At 40.5% G+C, this 20,687-nt stretch overlaps 1 long non-coding RNA gene across 8 annotated transcripts in view; it reads right to left on the bottom strand.

Annotated features, from left to right (window-relative positions):
* LOC106834642 (uncharacterized) overlaps positions 1-20,687 on the bottom strand; it is a 136,065-nt gene that overhangs the window by 31,926 nt on the left and 83,452 nt on the right. For 3 of the 8 annotated variants that reach the window (XR_011498961.1, XR_011498962.1, XR_011498963.1), the window contains exon 7: positions 3,025-3,189. The exons of 3 other annotated variants lie outside the window; for them this stretch is intronic. This is a non-coding gene — a long non-coding RNA (uncharacterized lncRNA). Of the gene's footprint in view, positions 1-3,024; positions 3,190-7,889; positions 12,688-20,687 lie in introns of those variants that run through there. 2 more of the 8 variants (XR_011498965.1, XR_011498966.1) reach the window with 2 other exon arrangements.

A 20,687-nucleotide genomic window follows, 5' to 3' on the forward strand; every position in this document is an offset into this window, starting at 1 on the left:
TTTCAAAACAAAAATGCTTTTAAAATGGGGTCACTGTGACCCCATCTTCATTCCCACCTCCAGATATTCACGACCTTCTCTGCCCCACTGAAAGCTCCCTCTCCAATTCTTAGGCAAAGAGGGTTTCATTCCTTCCGTAATCATTTCAGTGGGATTTCTGGAAGCAGAGGAAGCAGGCTCTTGGGTTCCTGTGCGTACACACAGCAATCCTGAACGGGACACCACGCATCTATTTCTTTTGAATTAAGACAAAGATGAGGGCTCAAAAAGTTGAGTTTCAATCAAAATCCTAGCTTAAAAGGAACAAAATTTAAAGAAAGTTATCTACACTTAGAAATACATTATTCATTTATTCTCTTAGGAACTCTAAACTCCATCCTCAAAATGAGGTAGCACATCAGAAACGAGTCAGACATTGTTGGACTGTATTGTAAAGTTCCCCTTCGTGGAGTTGCACCTTTGGCTTTTGTTGAAGATTTTTCCAAGGGACATTCCTACCAAGACAGCTGTTGCATGCACTGTGGAACTTCTTTTAAGGATATGTCCCCATAGGTTACTCAGTGTCTCCTCTAAGATATCACTTTACAAGTTTCCTTTAGAGCAGTGGTTCTTAAAATGTGGTCCCCAGATCAGCAACATCAGTATCACCAGGAAACTTATGAGAAATGCAAATTCCCAGGCCATGCTGACTCAGAAACTCTGGGATAGGACCCAGAAATATGTTTTAATAGGCCCTCCCTGGGTTTCCAACACACGCTTGAGTTTGCAAACTACTTCCTTAGAACAAGTGATGGGTTCTCTATTCTTGGATTTAGTTGCAATGAGAAAGTATTTTTTATGATTTAAAACAAAGGAAAAAATATGTAGTGATGGGGGAAATCCCTTATAAAATTGTTTTTATTCTAACTTTTGGCTACTGAGAATCCTGTATATTTTAAATTCCTTTACATTTTTTTTTTTTGTTTTGCTCTTGCTACTAGGAAAGTCAGAGCCAAATTGGAAGCTCCATCAGAGTAAACATATTAATTTACTGAGTTATCATATGGATTCCCTCCTCCTTTCCTTGCCGAAGTTTCTTATTTTCATTTTATTGGATTTTGTTCCTTTGGGAAGGATAGAAAGTTATAAATAAAGTCAATAAATAAGAGTCTTTAACATCAGTGGAAATGTGTTCTTACATGCTGCCACATGTTCTGTTCTGAGTATGAAATACAGATCGTGCAGACCGAGCAGATGTTACCAGACATTAAATTGCTTCAAAAATAGATGACAGAACAGGAAAATCCAAATATTGCCTTAAAAAATATATTTTCATGTGCAACTCCCAGGGATATTCTTACAAAATAGATTATTGTTTCCCTTTTGTTTAAACGTAAGAGAAAGGATTTAGGCTTAGAGTTATTATATTAGTATATTAACCACTATTGTTCTTCTGGCTTCTTGCCTTTGGGTGATGCTTTCTTGTTGAGAATTATTTTCTGTTTCCATCATCTTCCAGCAAACAATGTGTATTTCAATTGTCTTTTTATTTTCCCTGAGCCAACAGACCAATACAATTCCCATCTGAAAAAGTTCTTCTAAAATTTTATACATAATTAACAAAAAACCAGGACTACTGATAAGTTTAACAGTTCCCACGAATGTGTCATATTTGGGGTTTTATCTGTGACACATTCTTTTTTTTTTTTTTCTTTTTTGGTGAGGAAGTTTGGCCCTAAGCTAACATCTGATGACAATCTTCCTCTTTTTTTTTTTCTCCTCAAAGACCCAGTACATAGTTGTATATCATAGTTGTAAGTCCTTCTGGTTCTTCTATATGGATGCTGCCCCAGCATGGCTTGATGAGCGGTGTGTAGGTTGTGCCCAGCATCCGAACCAGCAAACCCTGAGCCGCCGAAGCGGAGCTTGCGAACTTAACCACTACGCCACCAGGCCAACCCCTCTGTGACACATTCTAACATGTCATTAGAGTTAAATAAATGCTCAATTAAAAAGTGAGATGAACAACCACACCAATAATCAATAAATGTTTCTTGAGCAACACTTAAATTGCCTCTTTTTTTTTGAGTCTGAACCTTGGAGGATAGGAAAAAAGTATAAAACATATTCTCTGAAGACTGACTCGCATGAACTCATCATGTCTCCACTGGACAGCACTGCCCTGGATGCCACTGTTCTAGACCCCATTATTCCATATGCCTTCAGATCTGCCTGACTCAATCTGGTGACCCTGCCTAATCATTTTCTAGGGGCTAGTCCCAACCAGGCCCCTGACAACTGGTGAGGTCCTGTTCTAATTCAGGCAACCACACAGAACCTTGAAGCTACCTCCTGCCTGCTCCAAATCCACCACCTGTGAGAATCCCCTGCCACTCCATCCCTCAGCAAGACAGAGCCCCTGGGCATCAATACTGGGACACGCTGAGCTTGTGATAATTCTCGTAGAGCACACCTGATATATTTGTTTCCTATGGCTTCCATAAGAAATAACCGCAAACTTAGTGGTGTAAAACAACACAGTCATTATCTTACCATCCTGGAGGTCAGAAGTCTGATGATAGACTCCCTGGGCTAAAATCAAGATGTCAACAGGGATGTATTTCTTCCTGGAAGTTCTAGGGGAGAAACTGTTTCCTTATCTTCTCTAGCTCCTAGAGGCTGTCTGCATTTCTTGGCTCTTGACTCCTTGTATCTTCAAGGCCGGCATTGGCAGGGTGAGTCTCACATCATGTCTCTCTGACACTGACTGACTCTTCTTCTCCTCCTGCTTCCACTTTTAAAGACCCTTGTGATTATATTGGGCCCATCTGGGTAATCCCGGATAATCATCTATATTAAGGGTTGCTGGTTAGCAACCTTAACTCTACCTGCAAGCTTAATTTCCCTTTGCCACACAACATATGTATGGTTCCGAGGATTAAGACATGGCCATCTTCGGTGAGGAGGGCATTATTCTGTCTATCATAACCAATGAGCCAAGAAGTGAGTAACTGAGTGACCAAGAGATGAGACTGGTGGACTCACCAAGTGATCGTTCCAGCTCTGGGTGATGACCATTCAGATCCTCTGAAGAAGCCTGTTTTCAGGAAAGTCATTGTAGAGCAGAGTGGACGCTCAGCTCCTCCACTTACTCCTTCACTCCTCTGAGCTTTGCTTGCCTTGTCTATAGCATGAGAATAATAATAACCCCTGTTTCACAGGGTGATTATAATCATTACACGATAAAATATGTTAGTGTCTGGAATATAGCAACAACATAATAAAAAGGCATTGAAAGAATGAAAATGTAAATATAATAATAATAATAAAAGTGAACCTATGCTCCATGGTACTAAGGTACTAAATCTAGAGACATAACATCCTGGAGCTGAAAATATCTTGTCAATCATCAAATGGAAGATAAAGAGCTGAGGTTCAGAGAGGGGAAACAATGTCATCAATTTAAGGCAAAAATAGGATTAGAAATCAGCACTGCATTAGAAGCCATGAGATCTCTCTTCAATAGCACTCAACCATTTTTCAGGACTGTGTTTTCAAGCAAGAATGTTCTGCATCTGGCAGATGATTGGTGTACGACCAACCCATTGAGCACCCTTCCTTCAAGACCTTTCTGACATGTGTGAGCTACTCTCCTTAAGCTGACTTCTAAACATGTTTTAAAAATAATATTTCAGCAAAGTTTCAATGATATGGGGAAATTTTTTACCATGGATACAAAGTAGCCTACATAATTGTACATTCGTGATAGCAGTGATTATGCAGAAATAAACATTGTTATTTGACTTGAAACTATTGTAAAAAAATGTTAACAGTGTTTAGCTTGATATTGTATAGGATGGGCGCTTTTTATCTCCTTCTATCTTTTCTATGTTTTCCAAATATTCTAGGTAAGCATGATTTTTATAATAAGGAAAAGTAGAGGTGTTTATTTTTTTTTTAATTACAATAATGAGAAAGATTACCTTTTTTTGGTCAGTGATTTGGTTCCCATATGACACCAGATTTCTAGAAACTGGATATTCAAAACAAATATTTCCTTTATATTCTCAAAAATATTTCTCCTAGCTATTCTTTTTCTATTGCTAGGGGATCTCTCTTTTATCCCACATTGCTACAAAAACCAAGACAAACAATAAAACCACGCTAACATGAACTACCTCAAGTAAGCAAGTCTATGGGGGAATGTGAAATGACCCCGTCAGAGAAAAGAATAAATCAAAATGTGTGGCCATGTCCACATCCCATAGCCACCATCACCAGCCTCACTTAACCAAAGTTCTCTGGCTTTGCGATGTTTTCTCTTTCGGTTATCACTACATTCATTATTCAGGAAAACTCCTTTCTAATATAATTTCATATCAAATAAAGAAACACGTAACTCTAATCAGAGACACAGTGCAGTCTCTGAGAACCCACATTCCCCTGGATGCAATTAGCTTAATCTGTCTCTGAACGTGTTCTTGATATAGGCTTTTACCATGGACCATTTTTCATGTGTCTTGGTTTTTCATCACTGAATTCTTGAGTAAGACCACAGACATTAGAATGATAACATATCATGTTGAAATCACGGTTAAGTTCAAGGGGGAAATATGCTCTGTCTACAGTTAGAATGAAGAAAAGTAATTGCAGATCATGACTGCATCATTTTCACAATATTTGGACTTGTTTCTCACTGTCACCTTTGGGTTAATGGAGCTACATTTTGAAAGCTGGTCTAAAGCATTCAGAGGTCATTGTGCACATGGGAGCTGTCGGCGGGCAGGGAAGGCAAGTTTTCTCAGAGCCGGGGCCTTAACATTCATTAAGATGGCAAATCAGATCCCTTTTACAGAAAGATCTCACAGCCCCAAATAAAAATGGAAAGAAACAATCTTCCTCAAAAGTGACTATGAATTAAAAACCTGTGTGAGAAAAAAAATTAAGCCCTACCTGATATCCAAAGGAATAATCCCACCAAATCAGACTTACAAGATGTTCAGGGTTTATTATATTAATTACTAATAAGATAGTGCTTCTATGAGTCCCATGATTGATTGCCCTGCCCTTCTCCATCGAGATGCAGAAATTTCCCAATATGGCCCCTCTCAGCCCAGCTTGTTTCCCTTGTATCCTGTTTCCATTGACTCTCCCCTCATTTTACCCCACTGACGACTATCTCCTTCTGTAGCTTCAGGCTCTGAACCATCCTGACATATGGGAAGGTCATTAATTGTCAGGGCTTAGGACTTTCCTGATCTCACCAGCCCGCTCAGGTTTTCTAAAATCTCCTGTCTCCACTTTGATAATAATTTTTATCATAATCACATTAACATCAAACACTCATTGAATGCTTTCTATGTGCCAGGCATTTTTGCTTGAATTATCTCGTTTAACTCCTATAACCACCATATAAGGTAGGTATCTGTTATTAAACTCTCTGAGCCTCAGTGTTGTCATCTATAAAATGAGGGTATGCAAAACCACAAAGATCACACAGTGGGCGAATGGTAGGTCTGGAGATCACACCCAGGAATTCTTTACCCCCGAGTCCATGCTCTTTAACACAGCACTAGGCTTGCCCTCATCCCCTTGCTATCAAAATTCCCAAGGTCAGCCTCATCTATTCAATCCATACAACTTGTCTTCTTCTAGAGTTCATCTTACTCCAAAGGACATACCGCATATACCTTCTCTGATATACATAATTTTAGAATTACAGAAGAGTTGCAGAAATAGTACAGTTTTCATACATCCTTCATCCAGCTTCCCTAAAGGCTATGTTTTTTTCACACTGTCTTCAGTCTTCATGTCATCATTGTGAAATTCAGATCAACTGAACTGCAGCATGTTGGGGATACTGCGACAAAAACCATCTAACATTTTATAGGGTCTCACATGAGTGACAGGACTTTCCTTCTGTAGAGGACTCAGCTGGCCATCTCACATTTTATCTGCTATTAGCAATGATTCCCTCTGTGCATAGCACAGGCACAGAGCCACAGATCGGCAGGTGTTTACATAGCAGATAGATCAAGGATTCTTAATTTTTCTGGGTCCTTGATGAATTTAAAGAATTGTCCCTCCCCCAGAAAATGCAGAGACAAACAATCCGATGTATGTCAGGGAGTCTGTAGACCCAGGGTACCACACTTTGAGTTCAATTTTATCTGTTTTATTTTTTGAAAGCTAACAATCACAGTCTGACCTGCTAACCTCACTCACTATCTTTCCCTCAATCTTCATAGAGCTTCTCCACGTCACTAACCCTGGGGAGGCTGCCAAAGAACTGCAGAGCCACTCCTCCCAAGACATGACTTTCAACCACTCAACTATTGTTGGTTTGGGGCTGCGGAAATGGCCGTTTGCCAAAGAATACATGTAACCACCACCAGGACAATCTCGTCAGGCAGTGAGGACAGTGGATCCACTTCTCCCACCGCGTCAAATCCATTACTTTAGGGATTTCCTGACAACAGGGCAGCCCTGTCGGCTCCCCAGCTACGTATGTGCTGAAGGTCAATCCACTTATCCATGCAGACCCCAGTGACTTCTCACAAATTAGTATTTATGAGTCTAATGTTCTGTCCAAACTAAACATTCTAAGTTAAATGTGGCTGGCTTCTTTCTAGATAAACTGAAAGTCTCAACTTCTCAGGCCAATATTCTCCTAGAGGATCAGGTACTTATTAATGAAATTATAACACCTAAGAAAGATCTTAAAAGAGAATCAGAGGGCAGTTGGTCCCTGAGTTATTCAGAGTAAGAGAGCAAGCCTTCTTTAGGCTTGATTGCATTTTCAAATATTAATGGTTTAAAAAATATAGCAGGCTATTTCCAACAATACCCACATTATAAAAATACAAAATTATTCTATCCTCAGCCTGGCATGATGAAAAGCACTCCGGCTTTGGAGGCACCACCTAACTCAGCTATGTGACTTTGCTTAGCCAAATTTCCCTCTTCTTGAAAATGAGGAAATAATGCACACGAGAAAGGACAATGATGAAGGTGAAATGTGACAATATGCACAAGGACTTTGCACCAAGGACTAATTCAATAAATCTTAGTTCTCTCTCCCTTGGAATTCTTTCTAGAACTCCCAGGTATCCAGAGCAGCAAGAAGGTAGAAGATTCTAGAATTTGAGATGTATCAAATTTTGAAACACATCAAAATTTAAAGGATTTAAGTGATTAAGGGTGCAAATCTCTGTATGCCTGTTAAGTAGTCAGAGTCAACGAAGAACATTTAAAACTGATTGGGATCAATTCTGGGCAAGATGGGGGAAGCACACTCCATCCTGTCCCTCCATTGACTGCAAAGATAAACCCTGGACAGAATGCATGGAGCAGTTATTTAAGAAACGATTGGCAGCAGGCTCCTGGGGGAAGGCAGAATTGGAACTATCACCAATTCTTACTTTTTTCTCTCTGGTATCATGCAGCTCAGACACATCTGCAGCCCAGAACCCAGAAGTGTATACTGGTGTAGACAGAAAGAGTTTCAAGAGAAGACCTGGCTTTCTGGCCCAAGGATTAGGAAAGGGGGCTGGAAGGATCAGAGACCGTGGGAGAAGTCTATTTCGTTTTTAAGTTTCTGTTCCAGCTGCCAGGCACTCCTGCCACGTCGCAGCAGTAGCAGCAGAGACTGACTTGGAAGATACCTAAGACGGAGGGAAGGAAATCCTTCTCTCTGACCAGAGAGCATGGTTCCAACAGTATAAGGTGAATAGCCTTTCCCTATTTTTTCCTTTCTGTTCTCAGAAAATACTAAACATGATGAAATTTTTTTTAAATCATGCCCAGACACATCATAACATGACTGGAAAACTAAAGACAAATTAAAAAACTCTTGAAAGCAATTAGAGGAAAAAGACATGTTAACATAAAAGAGAACAATAATTCAAATTACTATAGATTTCTCGTCAGAAACCATGGACACCAGAGAAACAAGAATATTTTTAAATTTCCGCAAGTAAAGAACTGTCAACCCAGAATTCTATATCCAGTAAAAATGTCCTGAACAAATGAAGGTGGAATAAAGACTTTCTGAGATGAAGGAAAACTGAGAGGTTTCATTGCCACCAGACCTTCTCTGAAAGAAATGCTAAAGGAAGTTCTTTAGACAGAAGGGAAATGATACTGGGAGGAAACCTGGAACATCAAGAACGAAGGAAGAGCACAAGAAATGGTAGCTATCTGAGTAAATAAAATAAAGTATTCTCCTCCTCTCTAGCTGGCTAAAATACCTATGATGGTTAAGGTAAAAATTATACCACTGACTGATGGAGTTTTCAATGTATACATTTGTAATTATACATATGACACAATAATTACAATATAATGGGGGAAAAGTAAAAGTTCATATATTGTAGATAGATTCCTATACTCCATTTGAAGTTGAAAATATTTATTCTGAGTGGAAAGTGAAGGGAGAAGTATGCATATATAATCCTTAGAGCAACAACTAAACAGATTTTTTAAAACTCTATAAAGTGACATAGTAAAAATCTCAACAGAAAAAATAAAATAGAATACTAAAAAAATCAAATAATCCAGAATAAGGTAGAAAAGAGGAAACTAAGAAATGAAAAACAGGGGCTGGCCCCGTGGCCGAGTGGTTAAGTTTGCACGCTCTGCTTCAGCAGCCCAGGGTTTCGCCTGTTCAGATCCTGGGCGCGGACACGGCACCGCTCATCAGGCCATGATGAGGCGGCATCCCACATGCCACAACTAGAAGGACCCACAACTAAAATATACAACTGTGTACTGGGGGGATTTGGGGAGAAGAAGAAAAAAGAAGATTTGCAACAGATGTTAGCTCAGGTGTCAATCTTTAAAAAAAAAAAAGAAATTAAAAACAGAAGGAACAAACAGAAAAAAATAATAAAATGGTACACCTAAATCCAAACATAACATCACACGTACATGAAATGTAAGTAGTCCAATCACATTATTTAAAAGACAGACACTCTCAGAATAAGTTTTAAAAATAAGATCCAGGGCTATGTTCTCTACAAGACCCCCACTTTAAACATAATGATATAGGTAGGTTATAATAAAAGATTGGAAAATATGTACCATGAAAATACTAATCAAAAAAGCTGGAGTGACTCTACTTCAGAACAAGGAAAGTTACCAGCAATAAAGAGGGATGTTACATAATGATAAAAAGGTCAGTTGACCAAGAGACGTAACAATCTTAAACGTGTATTCACCTACAAACAGAGCTACAAAATACAGGAAGCAAAAACCAACAGAAGGAAAAGGAGAAATAGAGAAATCCACAATTATAGTTGAAGACTTCAACATTCTCTTTCAGTAATAGATAGCATGAGTAGACAAGAAATCAGCAAGGATATAAGAATTAAGCAACATCATCAACCAACTTGGTTGAATTGACTTTTGTCAAGGATCCCGTTAACCAAGATGAGAAGGGCAATATATCCAAAGAACCCGAGTGGCAGAGAAACTGTACTAGACAAAATCCTGGCCAAGTCCCTAGGGGATTGACTGCATATGTCTTAAGTCCAGGATTAGCCTGAGCGGTGCTGAGCAGCGAGGAGTCCTCTCTGGGCTTCCATCTTCTTACCTGTATAGCAGGCAGCTGGTGTCAAGAGAAGTGTGAAAGAGACTGAAGACAGACAGTCTAGGTTAAAATCCTAGCTCTGTCTCTTATGAGTTGAATGAGCTTGGCCAAATGCCTGAACTTCTCTCTGCCTCTCCATGCTTCTCAATGCAGCATTCCTTCACCCAAGTGTAAAATGACGCACAAAAACCCTTACTCTACAGGCTGTCGTGGGAATTGAGATTACCTAAGTATTACACTTAAAACAGTACCTGGCACATGGTAAACATACCACAACTGTTAGTTATTAAAACTATTATTATCTTCAAAATTATTGAGATAGAGAAGCGTTTCTCAACCTTTTTATTATTGCCCCCTTTAAGAAGCTTCTTTTTGACATGTTTTTTTCCTAATCACACCTGTTCCCCTTGAAATTTTAATACCGCAAATACACCGTGCATCTGTGTAGGTGCTGTGGCCCTTTGGAGTGCTGCAAACCACTGAATAATTAAGAACCTAATTTTCACCCTCTTGGGAGAAATGCACATGATAAAGACATGAATCCCTAACATTCTGTAATTCTAAATCTGTACAGATCATATTATAAGACCTTTAAAGTTACTTATTTAGATTACACAAAATATGATTCACAGTTGCCAATGAAATTGTTTATTTATTATTAAATTATGCTATGGAGCATTTGGGAGAATAATGGGTTAAATCTAAGGATTTGGGAAGGATTATGTAACTAGTACAGGCAGGCAGCTGGCCAGAGACTTGGTCCCATTAGATAAATATCATTACATCCTAGAAATATATTTATGTCCAAGTTACTGGTATACACCCGGAGTTTGAAGATTTATGAGATTGTTAAAAAAAAGTTTGAGTCGTGAAAAATATGAAAAAATAAAATATTTTCTTCTAGTCATGTAACTAGGCAGATGGAAATGTTCTCCTAATTTCTCTTGACATGCAGCCCATCTCTCACTAGCTTACAAGGGTGTCTGTAACTGCAGCGCCTGTCAAATACTTATTTCCAATGATCAACGACCACATTAAAGAGATAGCCCAACCTCATCTTGTCTTTAAAAGTGGAGAAACAAGTCCAATACTGAATGTCTATTCTGGAGCCAAGAAGGCACGTATTTTCTCAGCCCCTAAATCACACACTGATGGTAAATAAGACCCAAGCAGCTCCTTGGAACAGTCTAGCCTTTCATTCTTTGCTGGCCTTAGAGATATTCAGCCCAATCTTGATAAATTATCAGATTATCACTTGTCCTTCATATTGGCTTATAGTTTCCCCTTGAATTCCTTCTCACGTGTTTCTTCTTCCATTCTGTTCATAAAGAGTTTCTTCACATTGGTCCCATCTCTGATGCCATCCAGTCGACCATTATTGAAGTCAGAAAGAAAGAATATAGTGATGTCAGAGAAGAAAGCTGTCTGGTTTCCCAGAGAATGTCTTCTGGGAAGATCACACTTAAGTTCAGATTTTCACATTAAGGAACTTACATTACCAGTTGATCATGATCTCTGGGACTGACTCAATTTAATCAAACTCCTAAATGGTTGATATAAATTTTTTGGATTTGTTTGTTTGTTTTTGTTTTGTTTTTAATTTATTCTGAAGAAGACACCTATCCAGTGACTGAAAAATAGATGTCTGTCATTCAGATCACACCTACACAAATAGCAAGGAACACATGCAGACAAATTAGTAATCAGATTGTTAGCTCAGAATGTAATCTCAAAACCAGGGGCAGATGGGTGGGAAGTGATTATCTGGAATAGAAAAGACACATAGCTGGCACGTGTTCCAGTATTACCCTTCCCGCACCGATGGAAGACATTGTTGATCAATCATTGCATGCTTTTGATGATGAGCTCTGATGCAGCCTCTGTATCCAGCCCACACAGTACTCTAGGAAGACCCATCCAAGCAATCAGAGTTATTATATGAGATGAAATCTTATATGCCATATCTGGCCTGGAGGGACAATTAGTCCAAGCCATCGATCTCCTTTCTCTGCCACAAAACAGAGAACTCTTCACTAGTTAACAGAATTCATATTTATAACAGGTTTAGTATTCTTTTCTCACTGCTGGGACTAGAAAATTATTGCCAAAGTCTCCTTTAGTTCTGGTGGAGCATATCTGACAGATAAAATTAGAAAGAGAGAATAATGTTGAACTTTAGGAAAAAGACTCTAGCATCTGTACTTGTAGAAATCTCCATGGAGATCTGATGCTTCTTAAAAGTACCAAAGTCGTATGCTGCTGGCCATCCAGGAGAAGAAACTACCGCGTTCATATAGTTCAACTGTCCTGTCTCTAGCATTACAGATAATGCTGACTAATCATAGTTTTTCTTGATAAGTGAAGATGGATACTCAAGACCTCCCAATATGGTGCTCTAGACTGCTCCTCTCAAGCAATTAGATGTGGTATGTTGAGCAATCATTAGAGTTTCAAACTTCTCTTCTTCTAAGCATGGTAGAAAGACATTGAACTGACATTTGCCGACTCCGCTTATGGTAAGTGTGGCTGGGTGACTTGATTGGCCAACGCTATTGGACCTGAAGAGACACGCAAAACTCTAAGAGACAGTTTGTGATTCACCACATTCTCTTTCCCTCTGCCAAGTGGACTGCATCATTCCATGTGACAGGTGCAGCATCAACTTTGGGCTTACAGTGATGTGGGATAGAGCCCCCAACCCACCTATGCTAGGCACTATGATGGTTAATTTTATATGTAACTTGACTAGCCATGGGATGCCCAGATTAAACATTATTTCTGGGTGTGCTTGTGAGAGTGTTTCTGGAGAAGATTAGCATTTGAATTGGTGGACTCAGTAAAGCAGACGGCCCTCCCCAATGCAAGTGGGCATCATCCAACCCACTGAGGGACGGAATAGAACAAAAGGAGGAGGAAAGAGGAATTTGCCCCTTTTTTTCCTGCCTCACAGTATGAGCTGGGACATCTCATCTCATCTTCTCCTCCCCCTCAGTCTGGGATTTACATCATCAGCTCCTCTGGTTCTCAGGCCTTCAGATTCAGACTGAATTACACCAGCAGCTTTCCTGGGTCTCCAGCTTGCAGATGGTAGATCGTGGAACTTCTCATCCTCCGTAATCCTGTGAGCCAATTCCCCATGATAAATAAATTAATAAATAAATACATATATTTAATTGGTTATAGATAGATAGATAGATAGATAGATATTTAATTGGTTCTATTTCTCTGGAGAACCCTGACTAACACAGGTATACAGAGTGAGCAAGAAATAAACCTTTGTCCTTTCAAGCCATCAAGATGCAGGGTATATCTGTTCCTTCAGCATAACTCAACCTATTCAAACTGATACTTCACACAAAAGAAACTCTTTTGCAATCCTTGCAAAATCTTTCTGGGGACTCTTAATAGGAAAATTTTGTTCTCATCAAGGTCCCTTCAATTTTGGCAAACTTTAAACATATAAGCAGATAAAAATAACCTGTCTTGATATTGTGGGATTTTTGTAAAAATAAGATCTCTGAAGAGGACCAAAGAGGTTTGAACACAATGGGTGGAGAAGGGAGAAGGAGAAATGTACATGGGAACAATTTTTTGGCCCTTGTGAAAACTTGTGCTGATCCCCGACTCTTGATTTATCCAGGGTGACTGGGCAGGGCCCAAGCCAACCTGTGTTGGAATAAGATACACTGAACTACAGTGAGTGTGTTGGGCCCAGGACTACCATTAAAAGCACGATGGGAACAGCAATGGTTAATTGTTACCAACCATCATTTTCCAGGCAAACATTTAATTTTTTGTAGTTTATGTCTTTTCCACAATAGGAAAAAAATTCAAATAACTGATTTAAGGAGTGCTTGGTGCTTAAAAAAAACAGTATTTTTTTCTATCTAGTTCTCACAATATATTTAAAGTTATAAAATATTTTTCAACAATATGATTACAAATTTTAAGATGTGCCGTCCAAAAACTATAAACTATAAATCCAACTTCTAAAGGTCACACAATGTCAAATAGTAAAATGTTTTTATATGATAGAAAACATGTTTTCTTGGATAAAGTAGGCTACCGATATTTTTAATAAGGCTATAGACAATAATTCCCAATTGGACATGCTGAAGGCCCTTTCTTACTGCCTCTGTTATTTTCTTTTCAAGGATAGGTTGCAAGAAGGAAGAAGAGTTGAAAGTCATGTGTCAACTTACATAAAAATATTGTCCTTTCACAATTAAATTTCATCCAAACTACACATTCAGTTATGGTTTTATAAAATTATAAAGTCCTTTGGGGCTGGCCTGGTGGCACAATGGTTAAGTTTTCACGTTATGCCTTGGCAGCCTGGGGTTCACCAGTTCGGATCCTGGGTGTGGACCTACATACTGCTTGTCAAGCCATGCTGTGGCAGGCATCCCACATATAAAGTAGAGGAAGATGGGCACAGATCTTAGCTCACGGCCAATCTTCCTCAGCAAAAAGAGGAGGGTTGGTGGCAGATGTTAGCTCAAGGCTAATCTTCCTCAAAAAAATAAATAAATACATAATAAAATGAAATTATAAAGTCCTGGAAAGATATTTCATAGCTGTATGTGGCACTTAAAAGATCTACTTTTATAGAACATTCCAAGGGAGAAATTCAATTATAGGACGGAGGTGATGAACAGCTTTTTTCCCTTCAAATTAGATATTTAGTATTTTTATGAATGCTGTAGATTAATTCATCCATTTATTTCTTCCAACAATATTTTTAAGCACTTATCATCTGCCAGGTTCAGTTCTAGATGCTGAAGTTATCACTGTGAATAAAACAGACAACAACCACAGACTCAAAGAGCTTATGATCCAGTGGGGATAACAAATAAACAAAAACGACAGATAGATAGATAGATAGATAGATAGATAGATAGATAGATAGATAGATAGATGATAGGTAGACAGATAGATGATAGGTAGATAGATAGATAGATAATTAATGGCTTTTTATTATACTATGTGTAAGTTCCACAGTCAGAGGATAGAGAATGATGGTCAGAGGTACTATTTAGATAAGACAGTCAAGGAAGACATCTCTGAGGAAGCTACCTTTGGGAAGAATCCTAAATGGAGTGAGGAAGAACATTCCAGGTAGAGTGGAGAGTAAGTGCAAAGACCCTGAGGTAGGAAGAAACTTGGAAGACTTAAGAAACAGATGTTGAAAATGGCAAGATCTAAGATGGAACAATGGGAAAAGAAATAGAAGTAGTTGGGGCTGGCCCCGTGGCCGAGTGGTTAAGTTCGCGCGCTCCACTGCAGGCGGCCCAGTGTTTCGTTGGTTCGAATCCTGGTCGCGGACATGGCACTGCTCATCAGACCACGCTGAGGCAGCGTCCCACATACCACAACTAGAAGAACCCACAACGAAGAATATACAACTATGTACCAGGGGGCTTTGGGGAGAAAAAGGAAGTAATAAAATCTTTAAAAAAAAAAAATAGAAGTAGAGTGAAGGAAGATATCATTGGAGGCAAAGAGGTCAAAGATGGCGAAGACGAAGCCCTGGATGGTTCATTTATGTGGACAGTTCCATATCCTTTGGTTAAGCATTTTTGAATTGATTTTGAATCTTAATCTATTAACGTAAAGCTCAAAATTTCACTCTACATGCCACATCAGCTCATCCCTCAAGTTTTTGATATGTTTTGTTTGTATTGTTATTTGCTCTTCTATATTTTCTAAATACCACTATGATTATTTTCAGTTGAGCAATGCACTATTTGAAGTGAATTAGTGAAATTACCAAACATATGGTCTTTTGGGTTTTTTTAATTATTGATTTCTAAGTTTACTGAATTGTGAACAAAGAATGTCGTACGCATAATATTGATATTTTGGTATGTGTTCAGAATGACTCTGTAGCCTGCTATAGGATTAATTTTTGCAAATGTTCAGTGTGTGCTTGAAAAAAAGTGGGTTTTCTCTAATTTCTGAAACAGGGTTCTATTTGTGCCCATTACATAATTGTGTTGCTCAAATTTTCTGTATTTTCACTGATGTTTGTCTGCTTAATCTATTGGCATCTACAAGATATGCTTCAATCTCCTATGATAGTTTTGTATTTGCCCATTTCTCCTTGGAATTCTGTCCATTTTTGCTTTACATATTTTTGTGACTATCTTGTTATTTACGTACATTCAGGGCCAACTTTCTAGAATCTTTCTGGTTAGTTACTTCCTTTTATTAGGATTCTGTAAATCCTAATAACATACTTTACCTTATAGCTTATTCTGTCTCATATTAATATGACCATTTCAGTTTTGCCTGTTATAAAGTCACACATCACTTTATACCATGTATAAATGTATCATGGGGATACATTCTGAGAAATGCATTGTGAGGCAACTTCATTATTGTGCGAACATCATAGAGTGTACTGAAAGGCAACAAAATTTGTCACCCCAAAATGTGTCTGTTTAACATGAGGATGATTTTAGTCTGATTATTTTTAAGAAACAGAAGACTCAGAAAGTTTTTCTTGTTACCTCCCACTTAACTGCCTAAAAGAATTGAGATTAAAAAAACCCTGTCTCAGGAAGCGAGCTATCACCTTAACATAACATGAACTAGGTAGTAGACAGGGAGGAACCTGGAAAAGCCTGTTTGTTGGGCTCCCCTCTGTGTTCTTCTGTTTCTGTGTGGCTAAACAAATACTCGTTTTTCAAACATTTGCTCCTTTTCACCTCTCTGTGAATTGCCTTCCTTCCCTTTGAAGTCCCTGACCCTCCCCACCCCCAACATCTTCTGTTGTCTTTAGCTGAAGATGGTATTTAAGGTGAGGGCTTTAGCCATTTCAGCAAGTTATTCAGTTTTCCTGGGTTTCTCTCATGTATACTTGTTATTAAACTTCTGTTTCTTTTTCTCCTGTTAATCTGTCTCACATCAATTTAATTCTTAGACCAGCCAGTAGAACCTAGAAGGGGAAAGGAAAATGTATTCCTCCCCTACAGTACTTACACAAAGCTAGATGTTACAGCTTACTACACACCTAGGCTATATGGTACTAAGGGATCACTGTCATATATGCCGTGCATCATCAACCAAAACATTATGTGGTGCATGACTGCATATTTTTCCATCCTTTAACTTTCAACTTTTCTGTGTTATTAGACATTAAAAAATCTCTTATAAATGAAACACAGCAGATTTTTCCCAGTCTGAGAATCACTGTCTTTTAATATGTAAATTAAGTCAATGTACATCTTTTGTGATTATTGATATATTTGGATCTAATTCAACCATCTTTATTTTTGGACCAATTTTTATGTTCACCAAATTCCAATGACAACTTGATGTGAAAATCTGGATTATACACCCCAGTGTGGCACAAGCTTGTGACTTTGCTTTCTTGTGGGAAGCTTTTACCCCTGTCCAGAACCCCAAACAGAATCAAGCTCCTGGCTGTTTTTCTGACTGGTGAGCACAATTTTTCTTGTCCGTCTTTCACACTGAGGCAGCCTTCCTGGTTTTATGCAAGGGTCTCAATTCCAAATTCCTGCCTTGCAGGGGCAATAGAGTCACTTTGTTCATGTGCCAGGGCTGTCATAACAAAGTCCCACAGACTGGGTGGCTTAAATAACAGAAATTTATTTTCTCAAATTTCTGGAGGCTGGGGGTCCAAGATCAAGGTATTAGCAGGGTTAGTTTCCTCTGAGGCCTCTCCCTTTGGTTTGTAGATGGCTGTCTTCTCCCTGTGTCTTCACATGGTCTTCCTGCTGTGTACATCTATGTCCAGATCTCCCCTTTTTATAAGGACACCAGATGTATTGGATTAGGGCTCACCCTAATGACCTCATTTTAGCTTAATTACCTATTTAAAGACTCTTTCCCCAAATATAGTCACGTTCTGAGGTACTGAGGGTTAGGACTTCAACAAATGAATTTTGAGGGAAGAACACAATTCAGCCCATAATAGGCACCCTCTCAATTCCACCCCTCTGGTCTCCAGAAGCAGAGGTTCTGACTGGTATCTTCTGCCCCTCTCTGAGTCTAGTTTAAGACCAAGCTCCAGTGCTAACCTTTCTATGAAGTTAACCCTGGTCTACTATCCCCAGACAGAATTAAGTGCCTTCTCATTCAAGGAACTTTGTGTATACTTCCCTTTTCATGTGATAGAGCCATTGGGTACATACATCCTGATACAGGAGAATGATGTGATAATGCTGGTGATGCTGCAGCACCTGGCCTAAAAACTCCTAGAGGAAGTTACTATTGTTAACCACATTTTAAAAATAAAGAAGCCAAGGTTCTCGTCAAGATGGCGCTGTGAGCAGGCGTTGAACTCACCTCCACCCACAAACACAACCAGGTTACAACAATTTTAGGAAGAATCACCCTGGATTGAAAACTGAAAACTGGATAAAAAGAACCCCCACAACAAGGGACAGTCCTGACGAAAGCAGAAGAGGCAGTAACTCCGGCCAGAGAGGAAAAAAGCCACCTTTGGGAGCAGTGGAGCTTCTCAGCTGGCCAGGCGGGAGCCAACCTAAGGATATCCAGATAGCATCTCAAGATGCCTAAGAGTCTCGTACTACTATACATTGGAAGGCAGACGGACTTCCCCCTGGGAGGAGGTGGAAATAGGTGAAAACTCTCTGACCCCCGACCCCCGGACAGCCTAGTTCCTGCAGGAGGCTCTCTTCCAGTGGACTCCCCCATAGCATCGGCACACACCAAGGGCGGGAGTGTGCAATCACTAGCAGAGTGACGGTGGAAACAGGTGACAACAGCCATACTCAAGCCCCTCGCGATTACGCCTAAGCCCAGGGGGAATCCCCAGGGTCCTGCACCCACTGGCAGGGAAGGCCTCTGCTCACCATTAGCAGGGAGGCCCTGCCCAGAATCCAGAACAAAGGGGAGCTCCCAGCAGGCGGATTCCCCGGCACGGCACCAGACTGCAAGCTGCTGCTGGGCCCATGGTCTCCAGCGCACAGGTCGGTGCAGAGGGCGCCTGGACTTCCCATGGATGTGCTTGGGGACAGGGTTGGAGCTCCAGCACCTGGTTCTGTGGCTCAGGGGGAGGCTCCGGGGTCCCACACCCCCCCCAGCAGGGAAAGCCTCTGCTCTCCATTAGCTGGGAGGCCCCACCCAGAATCCAGAACAAAGTGAAGCTCCCGGCAGGTGGATTCCCTGGCATTGCACCAGAGCGCCAGCTGCTGCTGGGCCCACGGTGTCCAGCACATGGGTCAGTGCAGGGAGTGCCTAGACTTCCCGTGGACGTGCTTGGGGACTGGGTGGAGCTCCAACACCCGGCTCTGCGGCCTGGGGGGACGCTCCAGGGTCCCGCACCTCCCCCCAGCAGGGAGGGCCTCTGCTCTCCATTGGCAGGGGGGCCCCGCCCAGCATTCTGAACACCAGGAAGCTCCCTAGAGCAGAATTTCCCACAAGGCATCAGCTTACAAGCCACCACCAGGCCCACGGACTCTGGCCGTGTCCCAGACAAGGCAAGGGGCTCCCAGAGATCCCGTGAGAGTAGAGTGGGGCAGAGTGGAGCTCCGGCGAAATGGCTACATAGCCCAGGGGGGAACTCCAGGTTCCTACAGCAGCCTCAGCGAAAGCCTCTGCACAGCACTAGTGGAGAGGTCCCGACTGGCAATCGCAAGGCGGGAAGGCCCTGGGACAAAAGTAGCACAGCTAGGTGAGCTAACGACAGACTGCAGAAGATACCCATAGCTCTGCTGGGACCTATAGTGGACAAGTGTGATCTTGTGGGCTCTGTTAGAGGCAAAGTGGTGATTATAGGTAATCCTGCTCCTGGCTGCTGGGAAAGCCCACAACACTGCTGCAGACCACAAGGAGGGAGCGCGTCTAAGTGGGCTGCAACAGTAGGCACCAGCAGCCTGAGGCCTCCTTGTGATTGCCCCCACAACCGATGAGGGACCCCACAGGACCACTGTGACTATGAGGAGGGGTCCAGGTCCAGTCAGTAACAGCTGACAGGGTTCCTGGTTGGTGCAGTCTAAACAGCTGCCCCACCCCACACACCAGTCGCAACAAGTGGAAGCAGCGACTAAACTCTATCCCTATGCGGAGGCACAAATCCACGCCATCAAGCAGTATGAAAAAATATATTAAATCTCCAGAACAGAAGGAAAATGATAAGCACCCAGAAAACAATCCCAAAGACAATGAAATCTATAACCTAAATGACGATGATTTCAAAACTGCTGTTATTAAAAAACTCAATGAGTTAAAAGAGAATTCAGATAGACAACTCAATGAGTTCAGGAGCTATGTCACAAAAGAGCTTGACACTATAAAGAAGAACCAATTAGAAATACTGGAGATGAAGAACACAATGGAGGAGATTAAGAAAAATCTGGACTCTCTGAACAGTAGGGTAGATAATATGGAGAACAGAATTAGCAATTTGGAGGATAGGAATATAGAAATGCTGCAGACAGAGGAGGAGAGAGAACTAAGACTAAAAAGAAATGAAGAAACTCTCCAAGAATTATCCAACTCAATTAGGAGAGGCAACATAAGGATTATAGGTATACCAGAGGGAGAAGAGAAAGAGAAGGGGGAAGAAGGCCTGTTCAAAGAAATAATAGCTGAGAATTTTCCAAACTTGGGAAGCAAGATGGAACTTCATGTGACAGAAGCCAATAGATCTCCAAACTTTATTAACGCAAGAAGACCAACCCCAAGGCATATAGTAGTGAAACTAGCAAAAGTCAACGACAAAGAGAAAATACTAAGGGCAGCCAGGCAGAAGAAAATAACTTACAAAGGAAACCCCATAAGACTATCAGCAGATTTCTCAGGAGAGACCTTACAGGCTAGAAGAGATTGGAATGAAATATTCAAAACTCTGAAAGACAAAAACCTGCAGCCAAGAATACTCTACCCAGCAAAAATATCCTTCAAATACGATGGAGAAATAAAAACTTTCCCAGATAAACAAAAGTTAAGGGAGTTCATCGCCACAAAACCTCCTCTTCAAGAAACGCTCAGGAAGAACCTCATTCCTGAAAAATCAAAAAAAGGAAAGGGGTTACAAAATCCAGAACAAAGGAGATAAGCAGAAGGACAATAACACAAAGTAACAGCTCTCCATCAGGACAAATGCAAAAGAACTGGAAAACAAGTG

The sequence above is a fragment of the Equus asinus genome, chromosome 28 (assembly GCF_041296235.1).
Source record: "Equus asinus isolate D_3611 breed Donkey chromosome 28, EquAss-T2T_v2, whole genome shotgun sequence".
Lineage (NCBI taxonomy): Eukaryota > Metazoa > Chordata > Mammalia > Perissodactyla > Equidae > Equus > Equus asinus.